Source organism: Ammodytes marinus (genome assembly GCF_949987685.1).
Source record: "Ammodytes marinus genome assembly, chromosome: 4".
NCBI classification, from domain to species: Eukaryota; Metazoa; Chordata; class Actinopteri; order Uranoscopiformes; family Ammodytidae; genus Ammodytes; species Ammodytes marinus.
In genome coordinates this window covers 22,346,018-22,371,136 of record NC_137233.1, presented here as the reverse complement: position 1 = coordinate 22,371,136, position 25,119 = coordinate 22,346,018, and positions in this window count along the sequence as shown.

The window sequence follows — 25,119 nt, the reverse complement described above, 5'->3', positions numbered from 1 at the left end:
TGAAAGCAAGAATCGTTATTTAAACAATAATATAATTTATTGAGGAAGAAACCAATCCCACGACAACTCAATAAGGAGGCTGCAAAAGAAAGAGGTAAATGGGAGGAAGACCTGGGGCAGCCACAGTTGGACCACAGTATTGCCCAGGCCTTCCTCCAAATAAACTATTCCCCAGCCCCTTCTAAAACTACGATAAAATAAAGTAACACCACCTAGCAGCCCCCCATTAACTAAACAAACCAAAAACTAAGGAAACCGCAAGGAGCCGCAACAGATCAGCAGCCGACCGTCCTCCAGTCAGGCAGGCAGAGAGAGAACAAAAGGGTGGGAGCGCGTAACACCCCCAACCTAAGTTAGTGATTTTTACACACAAAAAAAACACAACAAGCTTACAAGCGCGACAACGCATCCGCTATAACATTATCTTTGCCACGAATATGTTCAATGACCACGTTGAAGGCCTGCAGAAAAATGCTCCAACGCATCAACCTCTGATTGGTGTTCCACATCGTTTGGATATACACCAAGGGGTTATGGTCGGTATAGATGGTGACAGGAACGCTTGCCGACCCGACGTACACCTCAAAATGGTTCAATGCGAGTACAATGGCGAGAGCTTCTTTTTCAATCGTAGAGTAAACACGCTGATGACGGTTAAATTTCCGAGAGAAATAGGACACAGGGTGTTTTAATTTTATATCTTGGCTTTGTGCTTGGGGTTGTTGTCCTGGCATTCATGCCAAAGAGTTCAATCTTTGTCTCATCAGGTTTATGATGGCACCTGAAAGTCTGGGAGTCTTTCAGGTGCCTTTTGGCAAACTCCAGGCAGGCATGTGCCTTTTACCAAGGAGTGGCTTCTGTCTGTCCACTCTACCATAGAGGCCTTTGGTGGAGTGCTGCAACGATGGTCGTCCTTCTGGAAGGATCTCCTCTCTCCACAGAGAAGCCCTGTCAGTGACCCTTCTTCCCCGATCACTAGAGGGACGGTCAGCTCTAGGAAGAGTCCTGGTGGTTCCAAACTTCTTCCATTTAAGGATGATGGAGGCCACTGTGCTCATTGGGACTTTTAAAGCAGCAGACATTTTTCTGTACCCTTCACTACATCGGTGTCTCGAAACAATCCTGTTTCGGAGGTCTACGCACAATTCCTTCGACTTCATGCTTGTTTTGTGGTCTGACATTAACTGTTAACTGTGGGACCTTATATAGACAGGTGTTTGCCTTTCCAAATCATTTCCAATCAACTGAATTTACCACAGGTGGACTCCAATTAAGCTGTAGAAAGATCTCAAGGATGATCAGTGGAAACAGAACGTACCTGAACCTCAATTTTAAGCTTGATCGCAGAGGCTGAGAATACTTATGTACAAGTGATTTCTTTGTTTTTTATTTTTATCAAATTTGCTAAAATCTTAAAGAAACTTCTTTAAAGTTATCATTATAGGGTATTATGTGTAGAATTTTGAGAAAAAAATTAAATTGAATCCAGCCGTAATTCTAGGCTAATGAAATGTGGAAAAAGCAAAGTGCTGTGAATACTTTCTGTATACACTGTGTATATTTGTATATATACTGTGTGTGTATGACACACACACATATTAGGGCTGGGTATTGTCAGGAACTTCACAATTAAATTCAAATTCGATTCTTTAGATCATATTTTGATTATATATCGATTCAATAATATGTGCACATGACAAACATACCTAAATAATAATGCATTATAAATAAGTGCATTATTTATATTGATTTAGAACAAAGTGACCCCAAAATGAAATAACCATTTCATTAGGCTTTAATTAGCAAAAAGGGAATACAACATTGTACAGTATCGTCCTGAGCTAAGCTCGCGGCATAAAAGCAATAAACATAACTGCTGTAATAATATGGACAAATGTGAAGTACATGTAAATTTAGGCATATCGGTTCTAGATTATAATGACTGAGTATGCTTTTAAAATAGAAAATATCCCTTTTATTAACAAACAAACCCATCCGGTTTGGAAGGTCCAGCCATTCTTTATGGAATCTCGCCCACATCCAGTACATTTATCGTGCTTCTTTCAGTGGCGTACATACAATTTGTCATCTTAATTAGATCCACTTTATTTTAGCGCTTCCAACATATCAAATCAGCAGCAACATTACATCCACACTCCCGTTTATCCCTTCATAATAAGAGCCCTCAAAAGGAAATACGTTGTACATTTATATATTGCAATACATCATTAGTTACTTGGGTTATTCATCTGGCATCTTCGTGGTATGAAATGGCAACATTTGGCAAATTTAATTTAACTTTTGGGAACATATTTCCCAGAGCATTTAAAGGTAGTTTAGTTTATGGAAGATACTAAAATATGTCTATTCCATTAAAAAAATATTTTATTGTAGGAAAAAAAAGTAATTTATTCAACAATACATAAACAGATAAGGGAAAAGCCCCTTTATCAAAACTCAAGAAAGTAACACTTGCAAAGTTAGGAAAGAAAGGCCATGTATCTAGCTATTACACTCTTTATCATCATTACATTTGACGCGTAAAAAGTGGGAGCGTCTCCCGCAGAGTGCGGACATATACGCTCAGGCTTGTGTTTTTTTTTATTTGCCAAAAAAGGGTATTCATTTATTTAAAAAAAGAATTTGCACAACGTGACATTAAAAGGAATTAGACGTCAAACTTGACTCAGAAGATTTAAACACTACACCATTTAATTTAAACTATAAAGGCTGACTTTGCTATATTTTTTACACAGTGGCTAGTCCCACTAAATCATGTAATTTAGGCTACTGTAGCCTATGTCTGACACTGTCCCAGTAGGCTATGTGGGAATCACATTGTGTTGGGCCACATCAAATAAAATTAAAACTGTGAGCTGAGATGACCGGGCCCTCGCACTACCGCGCTGGACGCCGTCCCGGCTGGCCGACCGCGCAGCAATTCCCGTGGAGCAAGTTGGACCATGCAGAGCGAAGTTACAGCGACTACCTGTTTCGTGGCGATAACGTCCCCTTCATGGGGAACTGTCCGAGTAAAATGGCTCTCCAAATGTGTCCTCACTCTGAAGAGCTTTGTCGGCTGATACTGACTGGCGAGGCAGAACGGACAATGATACTGCTGGCAGCAAGAGTCCCATCTTTGTATCTCTGGCAAAGAGGATCCCTCCTGAATAGTTATATGCATCTTGAAAAAGAGAAATCACATTAGGTCAGATTAAACATGAGATCACACCACTCACAATAAGGCGTACATTTAGTAACCCACTGAATCAATTGACATGTTGAATCTTCTACCCCGGATTAAGATTAGTTTGTGATGCTTTGCTCTCTATAATAACATGACTCGCGCTGGTGTTGAGGGTGTATTCCCGCTTTTATCCAAAAGGTGCCGCTAGATCAGGGGTTCTCAAACTTTTGATAGCTGAGGGCCAATTTAGGAACCCAACTTTGGACCGAGGGCCGCTGAAGGAAAAAAAATTATAAAACTGAAATAATTTCAATGGCCAGCGTCTTTACAGTTTACATGTATTGGTCTGCATCCAATACTGTGTAATTAACACATTTAAAGGGGACATATTATGAAAAACAAAACATTGCAGGTGTTTGGGCACCCTTTTAGGTTATTGGGGTCTCTACCAGCACACACAAGCTTCAAAAAAACAAATGTGTCAGTTTCTTCAGGGATGCTTTTTTAGAAAAAAGGGGGATTTGAAGGTTTCTTCCAAAAAACACAGACTGGTGACGAAACCGGTCGGTTTTCATTACCATAAATACTCCCACGGGAAAGCTTACCAGAAACTCGGTAGTTGATTGGCAAATCAAGACGCCCCGTTGGTAATCACACACAGCTGAGCCTCCACTCGCTCATGCAACAACAGAGGAGAAGCAAGCTGCAGTGTTAGCTCATCCTCAAGCTACCATCACACCCCAGCCTCGAAGCAGACCGGGGCTGAATGGATTTTTTGTTTAGCTATGCCCAGCAAAGGTTGGCAATCTAGTGTGATCTGCTGTTATACTGGAGTGTGGAGGAGATTGTGCCTGGAAGACAGAGAGACACCATCTCTCCTCTGGAAATGTAAGTAGTCCTATTTAAAAACACATCTGTCCGTTTATGAGTTCAATGTGTGTAATGTGCTTTAATTTATCCCTCCTATAATAACCAACGCCGACTGAAACAAGAGAATGTCTCTGGGTTAAGTAGTTAGCGTTAGCGCCCGTTAGCTTTTATGCTAACGGTTAGATCTGTGAGTCTGTCCGTGACAGCCCCTGTGTGAAAACACGGTGAAACTGTATGGTGTGTTGGAAACTGAAGAGTATTTGTTTGTTGTTGACAGTGTGTAGTTATGCAAGCAGTCGTGGTACATGCAGCAGTAGGCCTATTACATCTCCAGTGTCACGCCTATAATAGACAGGAATAGCCTACTGTAAGTTGCCTCTGCTGCTGTTTGTTTCCTGTCCATTATATTTCAAAAAGCACACAGTATCACTCAGAACTCGTTTCTTCTTGAGCAAGGGCTATACTGAACTTATTAGTGGCCCATCTTATTTAATAATGGAAGAAAAAATATATTTTCATTAGTTTGTAGCTTTGCCATAACTACAGATGTATCATGTATGTAGGCTACACATGATGTAACATTGAATGTGCCATGTTTTACAGCTATCTGGGTGACCTGACGGAGCGTTGACCCACAAGGACCGTCACACTATCTGTTCCATCAGAGGACTGTTCACTGGGTGGAACAGGTGGTCTTATTCAGGGCCCACCAGCAACAACTGGACAGTTACATACAATATGGCTTTGCTTCTGTTTGAATTATGTACACTTTATATTTCCATTTCACTGGCTATGAATAAACTGCTTTATTTTTAAGTATGGTTTTGGTCATTTTAAAATGTAATGATACTGTTTCAAAGAAAACATCTTCAGAGAGATAAAGGGTTGAATTAAAAAAACGTATAAGTCAATGCATGTAGATCGGTCTGAAAACTAGTCCAACATCCTGACTATGAAAATGTGAGTTTCAAGTAATCCTTTACTACACAAAGCAAACAGTGACAGTAAGCAACACAATACATGTTTTAACAGTAAAACTTTATTATAAATGAGTGATCACAATACAAATGATACATTACCTACTAGATATTGAAAGGGTGTCAGATAATTTGCAGCTCTGACTGTAATCGTTTCTATATATTTTTTTTTTTACAAAAGATAATGTCTTTCCAGTGGATCTTGACATGATTCCTTTCCTGCCACGTTACTGTACATTTACAGCATGGCTTCACAACCAAAGCTTTTTCACTCCACTGGGTTGTAGATCATTCCCCAGTTTAACCTGTAGAGACATACATAAAACGTTGTATGTTACAAGTTTAGAGAGTTTATTCATAAATACTTAGCTCATATTCTGTTACTGACTGTGACATATTTAAACTGTATTTACCTGAGGATAATGTCAGGGAAACCAGAAATCTTGATGCAATTTTCACAGTTTTCAGCTCAGACTCCTGCCTGACCAGGTTCAGTTGTAAAGCTTTTGGTTTAGAAGTGATAAGTGTGCTGATATTTGCTGTAGAAATGAAGGTAAACATGGTAACATCGATCTCCATGCTGCATTGGCCAAAAGTAAACAAAACTGACAGCTGGGCGTGTGCCATGCCCATATAGGTAGGTATAGAGTAAATGAGCAGGGCGGTGCATGCACGCCCATGTAGATAGGAGGGGGGTAGATGTCAAAACCAAATTTTTTAGGGAGAGGCCAAAAAAGGCCTGAAAAGGCAATGAAGAAATGGGCATTGGTAGAAAACTAATGGGCTTTTTGTACAATAGACCATTAAAACCTTTTCTAGTAGACCTCGGAAATACACATTTAAACCCGAGTTTTTGCATAATATGTCCCCTTTAAAGTAATAAATGAAGGGCTAGGTCTCATTTCAACATTGGGGAACACATTAAAAGCGGGGGTCTGGGGTTTATCCCTCAGAAAAATTTGAGGTTCGAACACTTCATTTTGTAGCCTGGAAATCCTGACCCTGATATCTTGAACGATAGAGGGTCTGGCGACGATCAATAGTAATTTCCAACTCTAGGGGCGGCTCCTACTCGTGCATTTCAAATGCCACTGCACGCAGTTGGATAGCACTACAACCAATCAGAGCGATGCATAAGTGACGTAAGCCCCGTTCGTTTAGCGAACAGCTGTTAAACTGTTCAATTAAACGTTTGCCGTTGTCGGTCGGCAAAACAGAACATTCCACTTACTTGCTAGTGAAAGCTATGAGTCCCGTCTTCCAATTCGTTAAGGGTCGAGGCCAAAGCAGTCTCAAACTCACACAACATATCCGCAGCCATCTTTGATGTTTACTATCACAGCTTCGACGTCGCATGCACGTCACTGTCGTCATCCGGTTACGTCCTCCCCAGAGCACCATATAAAGGGCTCTGGCGCGCCCATATTAGATAGAACCAATTGAAACGTTATACCAGATTTCTGGTATTCTTGATAAGCTTCAACGGAGGGTGTCCAGACCAACAAGCGCAGCAAATTTAATTTGCCTGCGCCTAGTGGCAGGTCTGGGAATGCCAGGCTATTCATTTTGTGCATTTTGGTTAATTTTTATGCAGTAATTTGTGTCTTCTGTATTTATTTATGGTGGAAATGTTAAGGAAAAGACAACTCGCTCCCATTGACACACATCTAATGGAATATAAATCAAGGCACTGAGGCATTCTGTATTGCATTCAAATATTTATTCTACTTTATTGTTCAAAACTTTCTACACATTGCTGCTGTGAAAAAGCTTCCGTTCGAGCACATGCCCTGTATTGCTCATTTGGTACAAAGGAGCATCACTGTTTGCCTTGCAGACAGCGGATTTTGTGACACACTTGCAAAGTGTCGTAAGATAGTGGGGCACTTTAAACACAGTCCTGCCAATACGGAGGAGCTCCAACAGCACCAAAAGGAACTTGGGCAGCAGACAGAGCATCTGATACAGGACGTTTCCACCAGATGGAACTCGTCGCTCGCCATGATCACCCGTCTCCTGAAGAACCAAGAGGCCGTCAAGGCTACTCTGAGCCGCCAAAAGCACAAGCTAGCCATGTTGACTGCATCTGAGTGGGACAAACTCCAACGGCTGGAAACTCTCCTTGAATCATGCAGGTAAAAGCATTTCCACACACAGACACAGGGAACAGCTGTTTCATTAAAATTAGATTTATTTCTCATTGTCTTTATTTTGCTAAATGTTTTTCTAATGAATGCAAACATTCACTAAAATTAATTTGCTTTTTCTTAAATTAAATGTACTGTTATGACACTGATATAATTAATGTTCTGTATGCATTTCTTATCACTCTCTCCAGATATGTGACTGAGCTGCTTAAAGGTGAGACTTATGTTATGGTTTGGTACTGGACCCAAGAGCAGACAGAGGCAGTTGTAGGATAAAAATAAAAAGGTTTATTAAACGAGTTGGGGAAGCAGGTGGTGAGTGGGGAAGCCGGGGTGGAGAAGCAGGTGGGTATGCTGGAGAGCGAGGTCCGGGTAACTGCAAGCAGAGGAAACATAAGTAAGAATGAGCACAAAGCACAACAGGAGACGAGAGAGAGAGAGAGAGCGAGGTAGACAATTACACTAGTGCAAGGTACGTATAATTACCACTGATAGCAAGGAACGCTCTGGCACCGACTGCAGGGAAACCAGGAGTAGATAAAGGTGTGTTGATTGCAGATGCAGACCAGGTGTGGAACGGAGACGGACAGGGGGCGTGGCAGTAGGAGGAGGAGGAACACACACAGCAGCCAGCTGTGATCACCACAACTTATGTCTCATGCTCTGTTGTGTTGCCAGCTCTCTGCCACCTGCACCGCTCCATGGAAGTCTCAGAGGACGACCCGACATACGTGGGAAGGTTCAAGGCTGCCTTTAAGAAAGACCTGTCTGAACGACAAGCAAATATCAATAACGGATGGCTCAAGATTGCTTCAGCTCTGGACCCACGTTTCAAGGACTTAAAGTTTCTACCAAGAGGAGAGAGAGATGAACTGTGGGCCAGCCTTCAGGTACTGCTGCAGAAAGAACCCAGTGGAGCTACCCCACAGCCCTCAGAAGAGCCAGCAAAAAAGAGGAGGAACCTTTTGCTTTTTGCTTCAGACTCTGACTCTGATGATGACGACATGGAGGGGCCGAACAGGGCTCTGAACTGCTACAGAGCAGCACACAGCATCAGCATGGAGGACTGCCCGCTGCGCTGGTGGTCAGTTCATGCAGGGACCCATAAGCAGCTGTCTGACCTGGCTCGAAAATATCTGGCCGCTCCTGCCACTTCTGTCCCGTGTGAGAGACTTTTCTCACTTGCAGGTAACATAGTACAAAAGAAAAGGGCGGCCTTGAGCACGGAGAATGTAGAAAAGTTAGTTTGTCTGAGCAACTGGCTGAGGGAGAGGTAAGAAGTGAAGCAAATGCTTCCACTAGTGTAACACTACAAGTTGCTAGTTTGAATGTATCATTCCTGTCATTCAGGATATTTCAGAAATAAGTGGAAGTAAGGTCAAATGTTAAGCCCTGGAATAGAAATTGCACTGTATTTGAAACTGTTGGTTTCTGCTGCACGAAAATGACAATGTTAAGCCCTGGAATAGCAATTGCACTATGAAACTGTTAGTTTCTACTGCCTGAGTTTTTTTTTGGCACATACAGTATTCAAGAAAAAGTGTTAAAGTTAAAAAAAAAAAGTAATGTATATTTTTTTGCCTGAGATGCATTGAATCTTGAGTGATATGGAAATGTTATTAATTTGATCTTCAAATGCACCATATGTTAATGAAAGACATGTTTTAAATAAAAGAGAAATTTAACTTTAAAGTCTATTATGTCTATTATTCATTGGCTCAATAATCTGCTATAATTTACTTGAATTAAATTATTTTGAAATACTTTCTCGGCAAAATGTAAGTATGCGATTAATTTAGATTAATTAATCACAGAGCCTGTAATTAATTAGATTAATTTTTTTAATCGCTTGACAGCCCTAATAATTATCTTCATCCGTCTTCATCCGCTAAACTTCCGCTGTGGCGCGAACCGGTGGGTCCCTAACTAACGGGTTCCAAACGTGCAGGTCTCCGGCACTGCAGCCAGACCATACTCGTTTTAACAGGGAAGAATATAATGGCTGGGATATATAGGAATTTTTTTGAACTCACCGAAGCACCATCATTACTGCCAGTTGACATGGCTAAAGCCTGATTTGCCGACTGCATCAGTCAGGTATCCAACAAGCAATGTTTGGAATAACGCTGTTTAAAAGAACGGCGTTAGGTAAAGCCATTATTTTTTCAGTAACAGGGTAATCTATCTGATTACTTTGTCCGTCGTTACAACGCCGTTATCGTTACTGAACGTTAAATGCCGTGTGTTAGGCTACTACGAATTGATTGAATAAACTGTGTAATCCGAACGCACCCCTGGCTCCATACTACACAAACTGCTTGTGAGGAGACCGGGTGGGTTAACGAGATAAGCAATTGTTATTTCCAGGCCCTCAGGACTCTGCCTCCTCCGAGCAGCCAGCATTGACAGTTGGCCACGCCTGGTATTACACGCTTTGACTGTCTGGGACGGGTCCGCAAAACAAATTTCAATGAGGGAAGGGCAGCAGAGGGGAGGCGGTTACAGCTGCGGAGCTTGGACCAGGAAGCGGTTGCCGCCCACGTGAACACGCACAGATTTTGCCCAACCGCTCAGCTTCCCCATGTTGAAACTTTCAGTGGCAGCCGCCCGGCAGCAAGACGGTTATACAAGGCATTGTTGCAAACGGAGTATCCAGACCTAAACAACACTTTGAAATGAATGGCGGCGGCGAGTTGCCGTGCAGCGGTGGGAAAGTTGGCGGCCGTGACTTCAGTCAGCCGGAGTGCCTGTTTAGTGAAGTTTCTTTTTCTGTCTCTCTCTGTTGTGTGAGTGTGCAACTTGCCGCATGTACCACCTATCAATCCACGGTTGAAACGTGCTTTCCCTGAGTTTGTTTGCATTGCCCTTGTGAGTAAGTGCTTGGAGTTTCCCGATTGCTATTAGGCTATAATTTATGCACGTTATTAAACAGGCGTGATTTGCGGGTCGTAACAGCTGTTGTTTGTGTCATCACGAACAGAGTGTAATTACCTTTCTTTGATGCCCTGCACCTCTGAGGACCGTTGCTTATAGAGGTCAGTTGCACTTTTCTCCTGGTAATGAGAACGGAGTATTCGCCTTGATATGGGTAAGGTCAAATTTGATTTTCCCTCTAAATAGCTACGAAGTTGCATGCCAGGGGATATTGCTTTTATGACTGCATCTACAACTTCAATCTCTGGAAACCCCTTGTTTAGGCCATTTTCGATTTGGCGAGCTAAGCTTGAAAATGTCAATCGATCTTTCTGACCGGGCTCACCGATTTGGCCAGTTACTTTAAAGTCTTTATGCCATGGAGGAAGTGCATGGGGGTGGGCTGTGCCCTTTGTTAACTTCCTAGTGGGAGCCATGTTTTTAATTTCTCTCTTTTCTTGTTGGATCTTTGCTCGGATTTGATGAGGTTCCAGACTCATCGTCCTCCTCCTCAGGGTTGAATCAAAGACACTCACAGTTCTATTCAGTGGAGGGACATCTGGGTCTGAGGGGCACTGGTCCATTTCCTGAAAGGGCTCCTCTAGCTTGTCAGTCTTCTCTCCCTCCTGATCATCAGTCTTCTCAGGTTGGGTCTGGCCCCATTGATGCCTGATGGTGCACGACAGACGGTTAGCCATGAGCAGATTCAGCTGGTTGATATGATTGGTGCTAGAGGTAGTCTAATCTGGGGGCAAATCCACTTTGAGCCTCTGAGAAAGACCAGGGGCTGTGGAATCCAGCTGCTGCTGCTGCTTGTGTTGGTCCATGGCTTCGCTCTGCTGCTGGTGCCGTGCTGCGCATCACTCGTGATGGCCCGTAATAATTGTATCCGTGTTTTAAATCTCGCTGCTGCCATCGAGCCATCCAGATAACTGTAACCACTTCCTCTTCTCCAAAATCTAATCGGCCACTTTGTGGACAGCACGGAAGACGCTGGTCTTTGGGATGTCGAATGCCAGCACACCACACTATATGATGCCCCATGAGCCAGCCAGTGTGGTAATTTAAGAACTTCCAGCTCTGGTTCCCAGCCGTGCGACTTGTCTTCACAAGCTACTGCCATCCCCATGTTTACAGCACCTCGTGTGTGCTTGAAATATTTCTTTATCAGCTACCCCATCGAAAAAAAAGCTTCAGCAGGGGAACTGATGGATTCAAGACTGCATAGTGAGTAGGTGATGTCTAGAATGACACAATAAAAAGAAAGAAACATAAGCCCCTTTTACACAGAGATTGCGGCATATTGACGGAACAACATCACTCCAATAGGCCGGCTTTGCTTGCTTCTGTGTTATTTACACAGAACCAAGCAACGTGTATTTCAATGTCTCAATGTTCTCAGGCAGTCTCATCCTCAGCTCATTGGTGAGGGAGATAGTGAAGGCGACACACCGTTTTCTGACATTTTGCTCATTGTCAGGCGCAAGGTGGAGCTCAGCTGCCTTTGAGTCAAAAAGGAAACCGATTTATGGAACAGGACTTATGTATCCATCGATTGGCCCTTTCAAAACATCTACCTTTGCCAGTGGATTCAGGACCCTGCTACTCACAGACTTAATGAGGCTCACCAAGCTGTCAAGTAGCTTGAGAGGATCGACCTGCTCTCCCTCAAAAGCTTTCATGGCCAACTGTACCTCTCCCAGCACTGACTTCAGAAAGGTCAAGTATAGCACATTTTGAGGATCACTGTACATGGAGTATAACACCTTAGCCATGTAGCAGTGCTCACTCGACTTGGTGACCTCAAAATGCAGCTTGAGCTCCTCCCATTGGTCCAAAATGTGTGAGACTGCGGGCTCAATAGAGAGCCAACGTGTGGCACACACATTTGTGATCTGTAATGGTTTCTCCCCACAGTTAATGGTCTCATAAATGGCCTTGTATGCCTCCCTGCGTTTGGGAGACACTGAAAGCCATTTATATGTCTCCCTTACAAGGTACTCCCCACTGCGTGGGATCGTCTCATTTGATGCATGGGTGACAGCAAGCTGCAGGGAGTGACACACACAACGAATGAGGACCAGGGGCCGTATTCACAAAACATTTTAAGGCTAAGAGTAGGTCCTAACGTGCTGATTTAGGAGTAACTCTCAAAAATAAAGGGCGTTTCACTCCTAATTTTAGGACTCCTAACTTTTTAACATAAGTGAAATTCACAAAGCATTTTAGCGCTAAAACTAGCTCCTAAATCTATGAAAAGCTAGGAGTCCTTGAGAGGACTCCTAAGTCACTAAGAGTAAATCACAGACACTCATTTGATGGCATTTTGGAGAGATTTAATGCTAGTGAGCTTTACAAAAGGTACCTTAATAGCTGTAAGGGTTTAATGATCTTAGTAAAGCTATGTTTAGAAAGTAGGTCTATAGACACATTTATATTTATTATATTTACATAAAAAATTATGTATTAAGTTCCTTTTCCTGCAGTTGCTTTGGGTTTACGATGCACTGAAAGTTACTGTTGGTGTCACGTTTGGGTTTAATTTGTTACTAGAGTAGGCCCATATGTGGCGCTTCCATCTCCTCCATTCCACAGGTCCGCTACTGTATAGTTGCGTGTCTCGCCTTTTTCCTTCCGCATGCACTTTACGATTTCGCCAGTTGTTGTTTCTAAATTGTGAATTTCCTGGTTTGTCGCTGTCTGACTATTGCGGCATAGTCCGCCGTTGAGGGAAATACAGTGAGAGTGCATGGCGTGCAGCTGTTCAATGAGGATATTTTTTCCGATTCAAATCATTGTAACATTTTAAATGAATAGACCTATGTGGCGCTGTTGTAGGTTAATTGTGAACGAATGTGTGGGAAACCCTGCAGTATCTTGGTTTCATGTTAAATCAGTGTCACTTGTCATTAATTGTATATAAAAACTATTCACTTTAATACAGCGACACGATATGGATATCTCCCACAGTGTTTCTATCATAAACTCACTCTTAGCTCTCATTCCCTCTCAGCCAATCACTGTGGGCATAGAAGGTATGAACATGACATCATCCATAGCAACAGGGTCAACACCGCCCTCTAGACATAGCTTAGGAGTCCCTCCCATTCCTTAGTAAAAGTTGGTCTTATCAGCTTTGTGAATAGGTTTTAAGAAATTACTCCTTACTAAGAACTTTTAGTGCTCCTTAGGAGTACTCTTAGCGCTAAGATAAAATGTTTTGTGAATACGGCCCCAGATCTTTAAGGCCATACTCATGTTTGAGCACTGCATGGACCCCATTATTTATCCCTGTCATTACAGAGGCATTGTCAGTCCCTATCCCAAGGAGCTTCTCTTTAACAAGAGAGCACTTTTCTAAAAAAGCCACCACAGCATGGGCAATAGAATGTGCATCTCCTCCCTCCAGCTCAACAAGCCCCAGAAATGTACAGGTGCTGGTCATATTATTAGAATATCATGAAAAAGTTGATTTATTTCATTAATTCCATTTAGAAAGTCAAACCTGTAGAATGTATACATTAATTCCAAACAGACTGATACATTTCAAGTGTTTTTTGCCAAAAAGAAGATGATTATAGCTGACAACCAATGAAAACCCTAAATTCAACATCTCAGAAAATTAGAATATGGTGAAAAGGTCAGATATTGAAGACACCTGGTGCCACACTCTAATTAGCTAACTAACTCAAAACACCTGGAAAAGCCTTTAAATGGTCTCTCGTTTTGATTCTGTATGACACACAATCATGGGGAAGACTGCTGACCTGACAACTGTCCAAAAGAAGACCATTGATACTTTAAAGAAGGAGGGCAAGACACAAAAGGTCATTGCCAAAGAGGTTGGATGTTCCCAGAGCTCTGTGTCCAAGCACATTAATAGAGAGGCGAAGGGAAGAAAAAGATGTGGTAGAAAAGAGTGTACAAGCAAGAGGGATAAACGCGCCCTGGAGAGGATTGTCAAACAAAACCGATTAAAAAATGTGGGGGAGATCCACAAAGAGTGGACTGTAGCTGGAGTCAGTGCTTCAAGAAGCACCACGCACCGACGTATGCAAGATATGGGCTTCAGCTGTCGCATTCCTCGTGTAAAGCCACTCTTGAATAAGAGACAACGTCAAAAGCGTCTCGCCTGGGCTCAAGACAAAAAGGACTGGACTGCTGCTGAGTGGTCCAAAGTTATGTTTTCAGATGAAAGTAAATTTTGTATCTCCTTTGGAAATCAAGGTCCCAGAGTCTGTAATGATGAACCTGCAGCATTTTTCTTTCTTTCCTTTTCTTTTTCCTTTCTTCTCTCTTCTCTTTATTTATATGCGATTAATACTGACTGACTCTGAGGTGATTTAAATGTGTCATTTAAATCGGTCATTTTAGGCCAAATAATGAATAAAGACGAGATGCTTACTTTAACCTGTTTTTATTTAATTAGATTTTTTCATTTTAAAGCCAGATAATGAATTGATAGTAATTAACCGACTTATTATTATTATTATTATTATTATTTTATTTATTTTTTTGTATATGTATATGTTTGCTCTTTACAGCCTACTTATCTACTATATTTAGCTGCGGTTATCAAAATACAGATATAAGGACACACACTGTCGTATTAAATTAAACTGTAGCCTACCAAATAATTACAAGACAAAAAAATATGAAAAGAAGGTTAATATATTATTATTATTTATTTATGTTTATTTTATTTTTTTGGTTCCACCTTATTTATTTATTTTCTTTTTTTTTTTTTTTTTTTTCTAACCTATGCCCCTGAATGGGCTTTACATGAACCAAAGCGATATTTTTATTTTATTTTTTATTTGGAGGTGATTGACGGGAGTAAGGGAGCGTCGGTGGCTGTGTTCACTTGAGGAGGAATTGTGAACAGCAGCTGGACCGCTCTCATTGATTGTGAGCTATTTCTCAGAATCACGGAACTTTTTTTCTCCGTGACACCCACAATGGTTTTGAATGTGGGTGCTTTTTCTTTCTTTTCTTTCTTACGTTTTTGTACTTTTGATGAGTTGTTTGAATACATTGGTTGTATATATGCCCCAAATGTTTCTCAAGCTAAAATTTACTCAGCATTTTGTTTCTTTCTTCCTTTTAATTGTTTGTTTTTTTCCAGCTCTTCACGACTGAATTATTATATGGAAATGTTACAATCTTGCCCAAACTTAACTAAAAGTGAATATTTAAAGCCCAACTATGTGTACAATCTCTATGAAAGATACGAATGATCTGAATATTATTTCTCAAAACGTAAATGGCCTTAATAATTATATAAAGAGGAGGAAGATCCTACAACAACTGAAAAAATATATTGTTTCTTCAAGAGACTTCAAGAGACTCATTTAACGCAAGAGGAACATAAGAAGCTGGGCAAAATTGCAAATGCACAAATTTATTCATCCTCATATACGTCATCAAGGAGAGGTGTAGCAACAGTTATAAAAAACCATGTACCATTCCAGAAAACAAAAACCATAGTGGATAAAGAAGGACGATTTGTTTTGGTGTTGGGCAAGATAGAAAACGTTGAAATAACTCTTCTAAATATTTATTACCCACCAGATGAGAAAACTCAATTTATGAATGACATTATTGATTTAATAGTAACCCAAGGCAAAGGCATGGTTATTATTGGAGCTGACTTGAATCTTGTGTTAAATCCTAACGTGGACTCAACAGCAGGAATTAAACATAAATCTGAGAAAAATGTAAATATTTTGAGAAGAGCTTGTAAAGAGTTGGGAATGATAGACGTGTGGAGAACTCTTCATCCAAGAACAAAGGATTATACATACTACTCTAATAGACACTCTACATATAATAGACTGGACTATTTCCTCATGTTTAAAAAAGATATGACAAATATCACAAAATGCACCATTGGAACAATTACACTATCAGATCATGCAAAGCTCACCTTAAAAGTGAACTTGAATTCAAACAAAGGGAAATACTTATGGAGAATGAATAACTTGATCCTACAAAATGGAGACCTAAAAGATACAGTCAAAAAAACCTTAAAGGAATATTTGGAATTTAATGACACGGAAGACATTAATAGTATAATTCTATGGGAAGGAGCAAAAGCCGTTTTAAGGGGTGAACTAATACGATACTCCTCCATAAAGAAAAAACAAAGAGAACAACTTAAAACAGAACTTGAAATACAAATAAAAGCTCTGGAAGATAAACATAAAAAATCACTCGATATGAAATTAAACAAACTGCTAAAGAAGAAACGTGGTGAATTAGATAAATTGTTGACACAAGAAGTAGAGAAATCAATACTACTTACGAAACAGAAACACTATGATGGAGGACCAAAATCAATCAAAATGTTAGCTTATAGACTGAAGAATCAAAAAAGTAAATCTTATATAACTCAATTAAAGGATGACACATCTAAAGTTATAACAGACAAAAATGAAATTGCAGAAGCATTTGCGGCATACTATGAAGAACTGTACAAAGATGAAACAGACAAAACAAACTCGATAAGAACTGAATTATATCTTGAGAAACTAAATTTAAAACAAGTCTCATCATTGCAAAACACTAACCTCATTAAAAGAATAACGGAAGAGGAAATATCACAACAAATTAAGAAACTAAAAACAGATAAGGCTCCAGGAGATGATGGGTACACCAATGAATTCTATAAAGAGTTCAGAGAATTATTGGTACCTCTATTACTAAAAGCTTATAACTTTGCCTTAGAATCAGGTATGTGGGCATCAACATGGAACTCATCTGTGATCACAGTTATTTATAAAGATGGAAAAGAAAAAATGGATACATCCTCTTATAGACCAATATCATTATTAAACACAGACCAAAAAATATTAACTTCTATCATAGCAAATAGACTTAAGGACATCCTGCCAGATTTAATTGATAGTGACCAAACTGGTTTTATCTGTAATAGATTCCTATATGACAATGTAAGACGTACTCTTAACATAATTGACTTTTCCCAAAAACATAATAAGGATTTACTATTATTAACACTAGACGCGGAAAAAGCTTTTGATAGAGTACTGTGGCCATATATTTTCAAAACAGCAAAAGCTTTTGGATTTCACAGCACTTTCATCTCATGGTTAGAATTAATGTACAAAAACCCAGTTGCTCAAGTGAGAGTCAATGGTACCCTATCAAGACGCTTTCACATTCATAAGGGAACTAGGCAAGGGGACCCAATGTCAGCGTTGATCTTTGCTATGTGTATGGAACCTCTTGCTGAAGCAATCAGGCAACAAGATAACATAAAGGGAGTAACTATAGGGCAAGAATCTCATAAATTAGCACTGTATGCAGATGACATTATTTTATATCTTACTTCCCCTGAATACTCACTCCCAGAACTAATGGAAACAATAAAAGAATACAGTGACCACTCAGGATACAAAATTAATGAAAATAAATGTGAGTCTATATGCATAGGTAAACAACTGACAGATTACTCTAAAGGAAACCTCAGATTTAAGTGGAACCAAGATAAACTGAAATATTTAGGAATAATAATCCATAAAGATTTAAGTAAAGTTCACAAAATTAATTATCAGAATCTAGAGAACAAAATCAAACGGGATCTGAACAGGTGGAAAACTATACCGGACTCTCTTTTTAGTAGAGTAGACACAATTAAAATGATGATACTCCCACAATTCCTTTTCCTTTTTCAGAATCTGCCAACATCAATTCCTTCCCAAAGTTTTAAAAGATGGAATGGCATAATAACTAAGTTTATATGGAATAACAAAAGGAAAAGGGTCAAATTTAAAACATTAATAAAATCGAAAGAACATGGTGGACTAGCACTTCCAGACTTCCAAACCTATTTCTATGCCACACAAATAAATAACATAATGAAATGGACTAACGGTAATATTAAAGCGAAGTGGCTTCCGATAGAAAAGGAACAAACTCCATTTTCAATAAAAACATTACCATTCATTGATAGAAAAGATATGACACAACTGAAAGGACAAAATAGATGGATTAACAATACTTTATGTAATTGGAAACAAATTTGTAAAAAATATAATATAAATAAGGAACTATTCTATCTTAGAGAAATGGCATGGGATCCAGATTTCAAACCAAACAAAATGGACAGTGTCTTAAAAGTCTGGTCCTTAAAAGGACTACAAATATATTCACAAATAATAACTAAGTATGAAGTAAATTCCTTTGATGATATTTTAAAGAAATATGATTTAGTCCAGTCAAATTTCTACAAATATTTACAGCTTAGAAACTATATAAAAACCTTTCAAAAAGGAGCAGGCATCCACGAGCAGCATCCCTTAGTACAATTTATGATTAAAAACTATAATATTGATATCAAGAATACACTTTCCAAAATATATAAAATACTACAAGAAAAGAATGAAACACAAGACACGGTGGCATTGAAGTGGAACTTAGAACTAGGGGGACAGTTAAAAGAAGAGGACTGGGAAAACATTTATAAAACAATACATAAAACAACAAACTCTAGGTTTTGGAGGGAGTACACATGGAAAATATACACAAGATTCTTTATCACACCAAAAATACAATCAAAGTTTAGGACATTAAATTCATCAGATTGTTGGAGAAATTGTGGGGAAAATAACGCAGACCATTCACATGTTTTTTACTTTTGCCCATCACTAAAGACCTTCTGGCAATTGATTGCAAATTCTATTATGAACATTTTCCAAATTAACCAGGTACCTGAACCAAAATGTTTAATTTTAGGTGTAACACCAGCTGAACTCATATCAGAAAGAGACAAATACTTATTTAGGATACTTAGGATAGCAGCAATGAAACAGATAACAAGGAACTGGCTAAAACCTAGTCCACCATCTTTTAAAAACTGGAAGTCAAATGTAAATAATATTTTAGAAATGGAAATAATTACCTATAAAATTAGAAACCTAGAAACTGAGTGTTCGATACGATGGAATAAATGGTTAACATATATGGATTGTAATTAAACTATTAATATTCTGAAGAAAGTCGTGAAGAGCTGGAAGAGTTTAACTCGTCTGTATATACTTTCTGTGTTCTTTTTTTTTTGTTTGTTTGTTTTGTGTTTTATTTTTTATTTTTATTTTTTTTTCATATGTAGTACTGATGAATATATTTTGGCCTAGGCATGTGTGGATGTGCGTGTACGTGTGTGTGTGTATATATGTGTGTATGTGTATGTATGTGTATATGTGCATGTGTATATATATGTGTATGTATGTGTATATGTATATGTATATATATGTATACTATTTATCATTACTATATTTTGTTGTTTTTGTTCATTTTTTTATTATTATTTTATTATTCTTTTATTTATATTGTTTACATTTATAAAAAAAATAAAATGTTTGTAGGATGATGTAAATGTAAAAATAACTCATCAGAAATACTATATGATCCTACAATAAAGTATAAAAAAAAAGGTCCCAGAGTCTGGAGGAAGGCAAGGCAAGGCAAGGCAAGTTTATTTATATAGCACAATTCAGACACAAGGCCACTCAAAGTGCTTTACAGGGGCAAGATTAGAATACATAAAACACATTATAAAACATTTAAAAGCGAGTAAAAGAAGCAAATAAAATGAAAATTGCAGGTTAAAATGGAAACAAAAAAGTCTTCAGACTCGATTTAAAAGAACTGAGAGTTGCAGCAGACCTCAAGTTATCTGGGAGTTTGTTCCAGATTTTTGGTGCATAATAACTAAAAGCTGCTTCTCCTTGTTTAGTCCTAACTCTAGGGACTGTAAGTAGACCTGTCCCAGACGACCTAAGGGCTCTGGACAGTTCATAACGTATCAGCATATCAGTAATGTATTTTGGCCCTAAACCATTTAGTGCTTTATAAACCAACATCAGTATTTTGAAATCAATTCTTTGAGTGAATGGAAGCCAGTGTAAAGACCTCAGAACTGGGGTAATGTGATCTACTTTTTTGGTCTCAGTGAGGACTCGAGCAGCAGGAGAGAAGACAGGAGAGGCACAGAATCCACGTTGCCTGAAGTCCAGTGTAAAATTTCCACAGTCAGTAATGGTCTGGGGTGCCATGTCATCTGCTGGTGTTGGTCCACTGTGTTTCCTGAGGTCCAGGGTCAATGCAGCAGTCTACCAGGAAGTTTTAGAACACTTAATGCTGCCTGCCACGGACCAACTTTATGGAGGTGAAGATTTCATTTTCCAACATGACTTGGCACCTGCACACAGTGCCAAATCTACCAGTACCTGGTTTAAGGACCATGGTATCCCTGTTCTTGATTGGCCTGCAAACTCACCTGACCTTAACCCCATAGAAAACCTATGGGGTATTGTGAAGCGGAAGATGCGAGATGCCAGACCCAGCAATGCTGAAGAGCTGAAGGCCACTATTAAAGCAACCTGGGCTCTCATAACACCTGAGGAGTGCAACAGACTGGTCGACTCCATGCCACGCCGTATTGCTGCAGCAATTCAGGCAAAAGGAGCTGCAACTAAGTATTGATTGCCGTACATGCTGAAACTTTCCATGTTCATACTTTTCATTTGGCCCACATTTCTAAAAAATAATTTTTTGTACTAGTCGTAACTAATATTCTAATTTTCTGAGATACTGAATTTGGGATTTTCAGTAATTGTCAGTACTAATCATCCAAATTAAAAGAAATAAACATTTCAAATATATCACTCTGTGTATAATGAATTGATATAATATGTAAGTTTCACGTTCTGAATATAATTACTGAAATAAATCAACTTTTTCATGATATTCTAATAATTTGTCCAGCACCTGTAGATACCACTGTCCCTTTAGTTTCACTAAAGTATCTGATGAGAACACCCAGGTACTTAGACACACTGATGTCTGTGGCCTCATTGAGGAGGAGGCTAAAATGCTGCTCACCCACATCTGCCACCAACTTTTTCAAGAAGTAAGGTGCTAGGACACCATTGACCATTTCAGTGCACGTAGTCCTGTGCATTCTGATATGCGTAGCAGCAGCAGAGTCAGAAAAGGCTGACCTACATGCTTCCCCAATGTGGTCACATGCTAGGAGGGAGCAGTGTTCAGCAATGGCTAACGCTATGGTAGCCTCAGCCTGTTTGGAGCCATCAATTTTGCCTACCATAAATGGCAGCGTTGTTTGTGCTGCTGAGTTATAAGGCTTTGCCTTTTGAATGTGTTGTAGGGGAGAACGGGGGAATCTGAGGCATCGGGTAATGTGAGCCACCCCCTGTAACTAGGCAACGCAAAACATTTGTGGTCATGTGAGATATATGTTTTCAAACCCCTCTCATTTCCCCATGGCCCTGAAAAAGAGGACCTCATGGTGCTGTGGTAAGCATGTTTTTTTCACCAAAATAAGTATTTTGCATGTAAAAGTAAATTTTATTGCTCTCAACTCAATAAACTGTTGTGCCAAAGCAAATGTATTCACTACCAACAAATGAAACCATGTGATGCTGATAACTGAAGATTAGCCTGAAATGCTAAGAGAGGTAGTTTTTTCTCAAATTGTGGTGGTGGGGGAAAGTGAGCCAAATGCTGTGGGGGAAAGTGAGCCACTGTCTCACTTTCCCCCACCATGAGGTACAAGTTAAGTTTAGTCTTAAACATATTTTAATGTAATATTACATGACATATCCTTTATTTTAATGTCATACACATTGTAGAAAAGCCATCATGCCAAGGAAACAGGAAGACAACCTGGGGCAACCGCACGGAAAGAGCACCTTCTCATCTGTCCCTGTAACCTTCAGGGCTGGAATGTAGAGTAGACCTAGTTGTAGAGTATGACAGGCTCATGTTATAATCCAGTTGGGTCTTCTCCTGTGTTCTGAGTCCCAGGCTGTTCTCGCTGGTTCTGGTTTTCCTATGCTTTGGCCCCCAGACAGTAGCTGGCTCTAAGGGTCCTGTGTTCTGACCCCCAGACTGTGTTCTAATCTAACTGGTTCTATCTTTCATTTGAATCTTATTAAAACCTTTTGAATTATAATATGTTGTATTTGATTTTGTTCAGAGTTACTTTCAAGTGTTTAGAAAATTTGCTTTGCTTAATTGACCAAACCCCATCATTATTTTACTAGTCCGACATTAGTTCTGGAATGTGTGGCTAGCTTTCAGGATTCTTACTGTTATAATATGTGTTGTTATGGTAGTTTCAGAGTGGAAAAAGTAAGTGGATCAGTTTACCCCACAGCTGGGGTAAAGTGAGCCACATTACAACTTTTTTTTACACAATCTTATTTTCACTGCCCTTTGTCTTGAAAAAGTTCTGCTAATGCCCATTTCTAGGAAACATCCTGAATTAATGGGAAATGTGTAAATTTGAGTGATAAATCATTTTAGCTCTCTTAGAGGGGAGCAAATGTAAAAAGTGGCTCAGATTACCCCGTTCTCCCCTACTGTGTTTCATCACTGATTTTAGCACAGAAATCCACTCTGCAGTAATGGCAGTATGCTCGTCCAATATCTCCAATAAATGGCTTTAACCATCCCTTAAAAGCTGTGTTTGCCTCCCACTCCTTTCTGTATTTCTGCTGGTAAAGTTTAGACATGGTAAAGAAAGTTTGTGTCACAGAGGCACACACACACACACACACACACACACAGTGGACGAGGTGAGGTGAGTGAGTGACTGAGCCTGAGGCAGTGAGTCAAACGATATAACACAGTGATTTATTTAGTGCAGTGATTTTATTATTTTATTTAGACAAAGAAAATATACATTATCCCGCCCTGACTGTACGTCAGGGGGCGGGATCAGTCGGCGGCAGCTTGCTGGCCGGGACGCGGATTCATTTGCAGCTTGGATGCTGAGCCGTGAGCTAACAGGAGACAGCTGGGAGGGACTGCTGCGCGAGGAATGAGGCCGCCTGTAAGTGCTTGGAAACGGGGGAGGGAGGGGCCGCGCAGGCACCCGCTGCTCGTTGTGAAGAGTCATAGCGATACGTGTTTTCACCTCAAAAGTCACCAATAACTCCAGAAAATAAGCTAGATTTGTCGCTTTTTTGAAAAAAAAGTCGCCAAAGGGGTCTGAAAAGTCGCTAAATCTAGCGACAAAATCGCTAAGTTGGCAACACTGACCGGGGGTATTAAGACTCCCGGGGCTAGGGCTAAGCAATGTGTCTGTGCTGTCTATAACGTCAGTAGCAGAAAGCTGCTCTAACTCAAGGACGCGACTCAATAAACGAGTCATTCCAGCCAGTAAAGTAGCACAATCCGCACAAGCCATCACGCACAAGTATGAGTAAGACACAAATTCAGACCCAGGGGAGAGTGCGAGAAGCTAAGTGCTAGGATATGCTATATGCTATACAGACAACAACAAATCACCCCCCAACACCAGCGAGGTAGGGGAGAACGACAGAAAAGTGATTAACAATACACAGAGCACAATTTGTGAAGAAAACAGGAAAGTGTGAAGGAAACAATAGAATAAACTTAAGACACGATAGGACAGGACAAGCAGCAGTAACGTAACAATCTTATGTGTAAACCGGAAACCTTGCCTTTATTTTCCCCATCTGGGGGAATGCAAAATAGCCATAGCAAGATAGCGCTGATAATATCTTCAACTTCACATTAAAGTTCGACATTTGGGAAGTGTATTCTGCCATTTTAAGCTTTAAGCTAAGAGACATTTCTGAAATTGCAAGCCTAAGGAAATGCCGACGTAATCCAATCATCTGAAGGAAATGCCGTCGCCTTGTTGACAGGTGTCTTCTGTTGTTGTGAAGAACTTGCAATCCACAATACAACGCCACACACACACACACAACTGTCCGACGGTCAAATGTGACCACTCACTACAAGGGCAAGTGCGTTCCATTTAAATCCCCCACCCCTCCCCCGCCCACTTTCCCTTTGCGCTCCAAGTTCCCTCCGTGCGACGTATGCTGTAAAAATAATTTGCTATATCAGATGGTTTGGTCAGAAACCTGCCTTCTGATTCCACATATGAAGGCCGCCAGTTGTCAGTCTCCCCATTATTTCATTAAGGGTTTTCCAGAGCTCTTTTCCATCTTGCTTTACAGCGTTTATTCTTTGCATATGTAGCCTGTGGAATTAGATGCCACACAGGACACAATGACTTCCGGGGTCTTAGTAGCATTAATTTACTAATGTATGTATTAATATAACATATATTTATTATAGAACACATTATTTTATGACAGTGTAATAATTCAATTTAAAAGACTTTCTTTATTCTTACAGTGCTCAACAGTTGCACCTAAATTAAACTGACTAGTATGCCTACTGTGCTCAACAGTTGCACTTCAATTTAACTCAGCTCGAATTATAAAAGAAATTAATAAAGTAAATACTAATATAGAAAAATACTACAATAGCAAAATACAGTTAAATACTAGCCTATAAAATATATGGCAGTGGCATGACTGTAAACAGGAAATATAAAATAGCATGTTACATACACATTTCGCCACTATAAACATTGACAGGTCATTTAATTATGTAAACAGTAAATGACTCATTTCACACATATTATACACAATGACTTATAATACTTACATTTCAGCAAACTTGAACTAAGGCAAGCCCCTCCCGAAGTTTCCAGCTGACTTATTTCCCCCGAGTCGTTATCTCTAAAAGATAGACATTGTTAAGCGACACTGCAATTCACAAACACAAACGCCATACATCTCAATGCAAGCGAACGCCCACGTTTGGCGACGAAAATCCCACGACATCTAAAGCAAACACGGCCATCCAACACAAATGCTCACTGGTATCGCTATATAACTGTTCCATACAGCAACAACCGGCAGCATATGTCCATAAGCCACTCTGTACGCATGCAATGGAGATACACCTCGTCTTCACGGCAAAGACCAACGCTGTCCAAAGGTAAACAAATGGAAGAAGGGACCAGAATGCACCGGGCGCAGCATTATATACACTCAACAAAAATATAAACGCAACACTTTTGTTTTTGCTCCCATTTTTCATGAGATGGACTTAAAGATCTAAAATTCATTCCAGATACACAATATTGCCATTT